The sequence below is a fragment of the Carlito syrichta genome, unplaced genomic scaffold, assembly GCF_000164805.1.
Source record: "Carlito syrichta isolate Samal-C Ts95f unplaced genomic scaffold, Tarsius_syrichta-2.0.1 Scaffold130732, whole genome shotgun sequence".
NCBI lineage: Eukaryota > Metazoa > Chordata > Mammalia > Primates > Tarsiidae > Carlito > Carlito syrichta.
The window spans coordinates 118769-126808 of NW_007074828.1; positions in this window are offsets into that span (position 1 = coordinate 118769).

Sequence of the window (8040 nt, forward strand, 5' to 3'; positions counted from 1 at the left end):
AACTTGGCGAGACCTCATCTCTACAATAAATCAAAAAATTAGCCGGGAGTGGGAACGCGCGCCTGTAGTTCCCGCTACTTGGAAGGCTGAGGCAGAAGAATCACCAGAGCCCAGTGGGTCGAGGCTGTCTGGACGACAGAATGAAACTCCAACTCAAAAAAAAAAAATTCTTTTATCTATCTATCTATCTATCTTTTTATGTGCAGTGTTACCATCCTGGCTCACTGCAGCCTCCACCTCCTGGGCTCAGGCAATCCTCTTGCCTCAGCCTCTCGAGTAGATGGCCCTGTAGGCACGTGCTACCATACCTGACTTTTTTTTTTTTTTTTTTAGAGGTGAGGTCTTGTTGTGTTGCCCAGGCTGGACTCAAAATCCTGGTTCAAGCTGTCCTCCTGTCTCAAGCCATCCTCCCACCTCAGCCTCCCAAAGTGCTGGGATTGCAGGTGTGAGCCACTGTACCCAGCCTGTTTCTATTATTTATAAACCACCCAGGCACAGGTATTTTGGATTTTGTTATAGCAGCATGCATGGACTAAGACACATGCCGTCGGGGTCTTCACCAGCACAGTGGGAGCTGTACCTACTCATCTTGTGGACGTACTGCTGTCACTGACTGGGTCCTTCAGGTGGACGCCAGGCTTCTGGCTTTCTCCCCTTGTCAGGGCAGAACACCTGTGCATTTCAGATGGGCAAGGACCAGCAAGAACGGGAACTGCTGACATAGGCTAGTGTACAAACACCGCCGACATTGAGAGGGCCCCTTCATCCGAGCTCCTCACGTGGAGAATGTCAGAGAAGTAACGCGTCACATGAGAAATCATCATGGTCTAGGGACGATCCAGGGACTGTCTTCCTTTCCTGGAGGCACTGGGCAATGTCACTGCAGGGACAGACCTAGCCATCTTCCGGAGGGGCATAGCTTGGGACACAGCAGGGCCATGCCAATGTGGCAAGGTAATTCTGGCCTGGCTATCAGACAAGGTGTCCCACCAGGTGCCGGCTTAGGCCCAGCCCAGTGCCTCCCACGCTGTGACCTTGGCCCTTCCTGGGCCCCTCCCTCCTACTCTGTAAGCCCAAGCCTGGTGAGTGAGCTCTTGCCTGCCAAGCCCTTGGCATGGTCTGGAGCATGGCAGATGCTCTGTGAGGGACGTTGGTCATGTGAGATCTTCATCTGCACCCACCCTGTCTGAGCACCCAGGGCTGCTGGGCCTGGAGCTCTGGGCAGGTGATCAGGGATGCCTGGGCACAAGCCTCACAAATAGGACCAATGGGCCTGGGCATGTGCTTACTCCTGTGGGAGAGGTGCTCAACCCAACAGCGAGTCAGAGGGAGCCCCGGTGCTTCTAGGGCCACCGGGGAGGGGGACAGGAGATGGCCTGCTGGCTGGGAGCCCGGAGAAGCGGCTGGGGGAGAGAAAGCCCACAAACTGTGGTCCCTCCATCCTAGCCTCACTCTCCCAGCCTTAACCTCAGACCGCTGGATGCAGGCCCTCCCTCTTAAAGGTGTCACCACTGCGTGGTATCATGGAACCTGGAGGATGGCCAGGTCCCCACAGCACCCCTCACCCCATGGGCCTCACTCTGAGTCCCCACCCACAGCAGCCAGACTCCCCAGTGGCCCTGGCCTCTGACCAGTGACAGGAGGCAGGACCCCAACCCCTGGTCTCCTCCTGGTCTCGGACACTGTCACTCCCAGTCACGTGCTGGGCAGCCAGGCAGACCGAAGGGACACGTGCCAGTCCTGCAGGGAGCCTGACAGTGCGGGGAAAACAATGCCAGGTGCTGGGAATAAGGGGCCACTTCACCACCAGGACAGGGGCTTGGGAAGGGCAGAGCAGGGCCACGCTCAGGCTGGCCGGGACTGCGGGATGGAGCCGGGGACGCTGGAAAGGGGCCGCTGTTCAGGGCACTGTGGGACCTGGGGTGGTGTGGCCACAGGCACCCTCAGGACGCACCAACTGTGTCCTGCTGTGCCTCCAAGGCCCATGCCAGACTCGCGGCTGGTGGTGGGCATCCTCCGCTGGGACAGGCCTGGGGCAGGAGGTGGCGGCTCTGAGATCTTGGGCACCATGTCTGTCCGAACGTGATGAAGCTGCCCTGGCTCCGCCTGGCCCCCCCCACTCTCCCCCTCCCAGGATTTCTCCCTCCAGCATCTGCTGAACGTTCCCACCTTGGGCCCAGGGACCAGCTGCTGGTGGCCATGGAAACGCTGCCTCCCACACAGCAACCCCTCCCCACTTCTCTGTGGGTTGTTCTGTGGGAAAATTGTCCAGAGACCTCCTCTTCCCCTGGGGCCAGAGGCCCGGGCTTCCAGGAACTTCTTAATAGGATTCTGGGGAGGGGGAAGACTTGCCAGGTGTGTTTATATTTACTTTGCTTATTGGTTTTTTCTTTTTGAGACAGGGTTTTGTTCCGATGCTCACAGCAGCCTTGAATTCCTGGGTTCCAGTGATCCTCCTACCTCAGCCTCCCACCGGGACTACAGGTATGCACCATCATGCTTTTGTTTTTGTTTCATTTACATTTACTTTGATCCCCCAGAAGAGCCCCATTAAAGTGAAGGCAAGGAGCTTGTTTGCTTTTTTTGTTTGTTTGTTTGTTTGTTTGTTTTTAAGAGATGAGGTCTTGGCTGAGCCACTGAGCCCGGCTTGTTTGTTTGTTTTTAAGAGACAATGTCTTGCTCTGTTGCCCAGCCTGGAGTGAAATGGCATGATCACGGATCAACACAGCCTCAATATCCTGGGTTCAGGCGTTTCTTTCACCTCAGTTGCCTGAGTGGCTGGGACTACAGGTGCGGGTCACCACACTCAGCTAATTTTTAAATTTTGTGTACAGATTCGGTCTCCCTGTGTTGTCTAGGCTGGTCTCAAACTCCTAGGCTCAGGTGATTCTCCTGCCTCGGCCTCCCCAAGAGCTGAGATGACAGGCATGAGCTACCACACCAGACCCTGGAAGTTTTATGGGTGAGACAGGACCCAGAATCACTCTGCGTTCCTGACCATCACATCTGGGTGAGTGAGCTTCAGGCAAGCGGGTGCCGTCCTCTTGGGTGCGTGTGTGTCCCGAGGCCCTTGGTGAACCGGCCCAGTGATGTAATGTCATTGATGGAATAGATCAGTGTGGCGCTCTGAAGCATGTCCAGATGGGCGAGGATGGATGGTTAAGCGTGGCCTGGGGCAGAACTGTGAGTGTGTGGAGTTGGCCGTGCCTAGAATGCAGTCTTTTTCTTTTTCCTTTCTTTTCTCTTTCTCCTTATTCTTTTTTTTTTTTTTTTGAGTTGGAGTCTCACTCTGTTGTCCAGACTGGAGTGCAGTGGCCGCTCCCGGCCACCGCAGCCTCGACCTGCTGGGCTCCGGCGATCCTTCCGCCTCAGCCTTCCAAGTAGCCGGAATTACAGGCGCGCGCTACCACGCCAGGCTGAGTTTTTGATTTATTGTAGAGATGAGGTCTCGCTGCTCAGGCGGGTCTCGAACCCGTGGGCTCAAGCAATCCACTCACCTCAGCCTCCCAAAGGCGCGGGATTACAGGCTGAGCCACTGAGCCCGGCTTCCTTCTCCTTATTCTTATTCTTCTTCCTCTTTTTGAGACAGGGTCTTGTTCTGTTGCCCAGGCTCACTGCATGCTTGGCCTCCTGGGTTCAAGAGATCCTCCTGCCTCAGCCTCCCAAGTAGCTGGGACTAAATGTGTGTGCCATCACGCCTGGCTATTCATTTTATTTTATTTTTTGTAGTGATGGGGTCTTCCTGCCATGTTGCCCAGGCTGGTCTTGAACTCCTGGCCTCAAACAGTCCTCTCCTCTCAATCTCCCAAAATGCTGGGATTATAGACGTGAGCCACTGTGCTGGGCCTAGAGTTCAGTCCATCTCTAACCGCAATGGAGGACGCACCACATCACAAGCCTATAACTGGCCCAGTGAATTATGTAGGGACCCACACCCTTGCATCTTTTAGACCCTAATCTTTTTTTTTTTTTTTTTGAGTTGGAGTCTCTGTCGCCCAGACTGGAGTGCAGTGGCACGCTCCCGGCCACTGCAGCCTCGACCTGCTGGGCTCCGGCGATCCTTCCACCTGAGCCTTTCAAGTAGCCGGAACCACAGGCACGCGCTACCATGCCCAGCTAATTTTTGATTTATTGTAGAGCTGAGGTCTCACCAAGTTTCCCAGGTGGGTCTCACAGGCTCAGGCAATCCACTCGCCTGGGCCTCCCAAAGTGCTGGGATGACAGGCTGAGCCACCAAACCCGGCCTAGACCCTAATCTCCATCACTTCCCTCCCCTGGACGTAAGACTACTTTTGCTTTGCTCCCTGGGTGGAGAAGGTGTGTCGTGTTGTAGGCTTCTCTTAGCCTTCCCTGCTATGATCACAATAGCTCTTGCCCCACAGGCCAAGGATCGAATGTAGGGGGTGCCCCAATGGCAGAATGTCGATCCCAGTTACACATGCAGAGTCTGGGCATGCCCACTGCCAGCTGAGCTGGGACACAGCTCTGCAAATGATCACCCTGACAGTGGAGCCGTGATGATGTCTCAGGTCTCCGGTGTCTGTGTCACGCTGGACCCCACGGTCCCTAAATGTCTGGCAGTCCCCTTTCTCTGTTGCTGTCACTGTAGGTCCCTGTGGCGGACAGGGGTGGCATTCCCAGGCTACATGTCCCATGTTGGTCAGAGTATTGTGTGGTCTCCCTCCTAGCTACCTCCTCAGTCAACTGGTTCCAAGTCTAAAGACTGGCTCAGGCCAAACCTCAACAAAGATTGTGACTTTTTTTTGAATTAGGGTCTCATTCTGTTGCCCAGGCTGGAGTGCAGTGGCATGATCATGGCTCATGGCAGCCTTGACCTTCTGTGCTCGGGTAATATCTCTTTCTTTACTCAGCCTTCCAAATAGCTGGAACTACAGGCGTGTGCCATGATATCTGACTAATTTTTAAAATTTTTTGTAGAGATGAGGTCTTGCTATGTTGCTCAGGCTGGTCTCAAACTCCTGGCCTCAAGCAATCCTTCCGCCTTGGTCTCCCAAAGTGCCGGGATGACTGGCATGAGCCACGGTGCCTGCCCAGATTGTGACTTTTGATTGAGGTGACGCCTCCCAGCCAGGGTGGGGAGAGGGCGCCACCTGCTGGCACCATCCCATTCTGGCCGTGAATCACCCTTGGGTGAACCCTGGCTTTTCATGAGTCAGACAGGCTGCCAGTCCCCAAGGGGAACTCCTGGACTCCCCAGGGCGCCTGCTTTTGGAGCCGAGTGGGGAGTGGGGCAGCGTGTCTGCTCTGCACACCAATTAGCTACCTCGTTGAAAAGTGGAAGTTTAACCACCCGCAGTGCCCCCGGTGGCCCTTCTGTTCCTGCCCCCAGGGTTCCCTGACCCCACTCTGGCAGAGTGAGTGGCTTTTGCAGGTTTTGTGTTTGGTGTTGTGGGACCCAGGGGCACTAGGCTGCGCCTCTGCAAGCCCACCTGCCAGGCCCAAACTGCCCCGGGTGCCCCGCCCCCTCAGTGTTTTCAAAGCTACTCCAGGCTGGAATCCCTCCGCATCCAGGCTGCACTGAGGGCTCTCTGGGGAACACAGAAAGGAGGGGTAAATGGGCTGGGAGGGGGCCGGTGGCAGTGCTGGGTGGGGCTCTGGAGCACCCCAGACCCTTCCTTGCCTGCTTTGGGAGCACAGTAGGGGTAGAGCAGGGTGGGGGTGGGTACTCTGCGTGTGAACCTGCCCCCTCCTAGCTGGGACAGAGTTCTGGACTGTGCCTGGACCCCCTCCCTCTGCTCGACCCCTCCCCCCCTCAGTGCCCCCTGGGGTGGAGTGCCCCAGGTGTGTGTTCCCACCCCATACTAGGGGCGGTGCACAGGTGGGAGGCCCCTGGCACGGGGACACAGGTGTGTGCAGGGATCTGGGAGCCAGCCCAGGGGAGGAGCCCATGAAGACGCTGCCAAGACGTTTCTCTGACAACGTCCCTCCCGGCCTCCTGAGTACCTGGAGGTGCCGGCTCCCAGGGTCTTGTGCTCTGCTGTGGCCTTGGCTACCTCTTGGCGCCCTCCTATCAATGAGGAGGCCTGGAACCCTCCACCCGGTGAGTAGGGGGCTCTCTGTTGAGCCCTGCCCAGGCTGCCCCAAGTGCCTGCAGGAAGGGGCTGGGACAGGACACAAGCAGGGTTGGTGGCTAGGGGTGGGAGGGAACAGGCAGGTGGAGAGGGGGGCTTAGGCTTTCCTTCTTTTCCTGAACTTAGCAGGTACAGACTAGCCATTTCTCTTCCCTCCAGCCCCCCTGGGGAGGGGGCTACCTCAGAGGCAAAGCCAAGTGGCCCCTGGGAGTGGAATTTCCCCTCCCTACCCACTGGGCAGCCCTGCCTCTGGGCTCAGGGTTAGATGCAGGGTGCTGGCACTAGATTGCCATCTAATGAACCATCTCTCAGCTTCCGTGTCTGTAAAATGGGGATAAACGCCGCTCAGGCCCAAATAGGGTTGATGCCTGGTTCTGTCTCAGGCCCCACCTGCCAAGTCCATTATCCTGACCATGGTGGGGCAGGGAGAGCTGCCTGGCAGGGGGGACAGCTCAGCACCAACACCCCGTTGTGAACTCACTAGGCCCGGGCTCCTGGGGCTGACCCATCCTGCTGGAAGGTCCCCGTTTTGGAGTTGGAGCCTGAGGAGGCCGGTGGAAGGAGGACCACAACCACACCCCATGACAGCATGGGGGGACCGTCCTGAGCCCTTGAGGATGGTCTCAGTCCCTGAGGCAGGGCAGTCTGTGTGACAGGCTTTTTTCCTGGGGCATCCTGTGCCTGTGGCTGCCGTATCCACGGCTCCGTGACCACGTGACTGCTCTTAGGCCTCCAGTGCCTGGGAAGGGCCTCTGCTCCGTACCATGTGGTCCTGCCTCCTTCTGGGCTGAGGCAAGGAGGCTGAGGTTGCCCGCGGATCATGCTGGGCACGGGGTCTGGGTGCCTCGAGCAGTGGCCGGCTTGGGAGACACTGCTGTCCACGGCAGCCTCAGCCAGAACACTGGGTGCTTGGCTGCACGGAGGCAGAACCGGTGCTGACTCTGACCTCGGAGGAGGCTGACCAGGCCTGGGGAGGGGCGTGGGGGAGAACATGGTGTGGCCCTGCCCCGGGCATGTGCTGTGAGGTCTCCGTGGCCAGTGTGGACCCCATCCCCAGGGCATCCACGAGCTGCCCCGAGCGGGCTGTGGCCGGTGCGTCGCATTTGGGCTGCTGCCCCATGGCTCCTCGCTGCTTGGTGGAGGGCGTGGGGGCGAGAGGCCGTCTGGTGTGACTTTCCCTATTGTGTTCCCTCTTGGCCTCAGTGCCCGCTGCTCGAGGGCAGAACCACTGTCCCTCTGGCCCCCCACAGCACCCTCCTCCCATCTGGCTGTTGTGTCACCTGTTCCAGCCCTTGCACTTGCTGCCTGAGCATCCCTGAGGCCTCCATTGGGTGCCGGGGTGGAGGTACAGGAGTCTTGAGACTCAGACCCAGGTCCTCCCCCCGGCTGGCCCACTCTGCAGACCCTGGTGGTGTGTGTGAGAGTGTGTGTTGTGTCTCTGTGTGAGGTATGTGGGTGTGTTGTGTGTGATGTATCTGTGTTTGTTGTGTTGTGTGTGTGGTATGTGTTGGTGTGTGGCATGTGTTATGTGTGGCGTGTGTCTGTGTGGTGTGTATTTGTGTGTCTGTGTGTGGTGTATGTTTGTGTGGTGTTTGTCTCTGTGTCTGCTGTGTTTGAATGGTGTGTGGGTCTGTGTGGATTGTGTGTTGTGTGCTGTTGTGGTGTTTTGTGTGGTATGTGTCTCTGTGTGTATTGTGTGTTGTGTGCTGCTGGGTGGTGTGTTTATGTGGTGTGTGTGTCTCTGTGTGTCTTGGGGTGTGTGTCTCTGTGTGTCTTGTGTGTTGTGTGTAGTATGTGTTTTGTGGTGGTGTATGTGTATCTGTGTGTCTGTGTGTGGTGTGTGTTGCACATCACAGGGGAGTGTGTGCTTTTTTTTTGAGTTGGAATCTCACTCTTGTCGCCCAGACTGGAGTGCAGTGGCCGCTCCCGGCCACCACAGCCTCGACCT